At 38.4% G+C, this 1,337-nt stretch overlaps 1 non-coding gene across 1 annotated transcript; it reads left to right on the forward strand.

Annotated features, from left to right (window-relative positions):
- The first annotated feature begins 861 nt into the window (after positions 1-861).
- trnas-uga (transfer RNA serine (anticodon UGA)) lies at positions 862-943 on the forward strand. The gene has a single exon. It is a non-coding gene; the product is annotated as a tRNA-Ser (tRNA).
- The last annotated feature ends 394 nt before the right edge of the window (positions 944-1,337 follow it).

Below are 1,337 nucleotides of genomic sequence, written 5' to 3' on the forward strand. Positions count from 1 at the left end.
GTTTTCCGGTAGGTGGGGAAGTCAAAATTTAGAAAACATCGTTTTAAAATTAGTGGGTAAGGATTTAAAAGGGATGTCAGGGGCAACTTTTTCAGACGTGTCCAGAATGAGATGACAGAGAAATTGGTGGAGTCAGGTACAACTGTAACATTGAATGGCATCTGGATGGATATATGAGTAACAAGGTTTAGAGGGATTTGAGCCAAATGTTGGCAAATTAGACCTATTAATTTAGGATATCTGTCCACCATAGTCAAGTTGGAAAGAAGGGCCACTTTCCGTGTTGTATTGTTCAACGACTTGATGAGTTTGGAACAACCGCAAAAACTTTGCAAATAATTCCGTCAAGACGATTTCAAGTTCCAAATCTTCAGTTAATCTTCCTCTCTTGTGCTCACAAGTTCATTACCTGATGTCATAAATTACAGATTAGTTGCTGGATCAATTCCTGTGAATTGGTTCTGCATTCTTTCTAATTCCGATTTTTTTTACGAATGTAGCTAGTGTTTATGGACTTAGCATCAATTTTTCTAATACCATATTTCGATGAATTTTAAAACACAACAGCATATCTAATTTGGCACCAGATGATGAGCAATTGAGTCAAAATCGATCGGACGCAGTGAGACAATGATCCTCTCTTCGTGGTGTACATCCGTGATTCTATAATTCGACGAAGAATCATTCCCACAACTTCAGCTGTGTCAGAATCTAGTTTGCGGTGAAAGCCTGCCAATCTGCCAAGGTAACGTTTGTCTGGGTCTCTGCAAAGGGTTTGGCGAAATCTTTGGGTCTTGACAATTTGTTCTTCCAACATATGAATTCAGTTGTTTTACTGTGAAAATTGGGACTCTTGCTGCAGCTGTGATGGCCGAGAGGTTAAGGCATTCGATTTGAAATCTAATGGGGTCTTTCTGCGCAGGTTCGAATCCTGTTCATAGCGTAGAATCTTTTAAAAGTCATTAATTCCTTTGCAGGATTTGGATTTCGTGGAGCTTGAGCTTTGCATTCAATCGAAAGTAAATTTTCAACTGTGAAGAATCCGAAGTAATTTCAAGATTGACCCAGTCATCTAATTGAATAAATTATATGTCGAGACTCAAAAAGCCACCAACTTCCAACACGAATCAGTTTCAACACATTTGTCGAACTATCGTGAAATTTGCATGTTCGGGGGGTGGAATTCAGCAAAACAAGAAGCAATGCAATACATTTCCCTGCAGGTGATGAATTTTTTTTAGGATCAGTTGAAAGTCAAGCTGAGAAAGTTCAACCTAATTTACAGCTGACTCTCAAGGCCAATAATCTATTATATCAGCAGTCAATGAATTAGAAAA

This window comes from Chiloscyllium plagiosum, unplaced genomic scaffold, assembly GCF_037043375.1.
Source record: "Chiloscyllium plagiosum isolate Xiang-an unplaced genomic scaffold, Cpla_swu_hap1 HiC_scaffold_42, whole genome shotgun sequence".
In the NCBI taxonomy this organism is placed as follows: Eukaryota; Metazoa; Chordata; class Chondrichthyes; order Orectolobiformes; family Hemiscylliidae; genus Chiloscyllium; species Chiloscyllium plagiosum.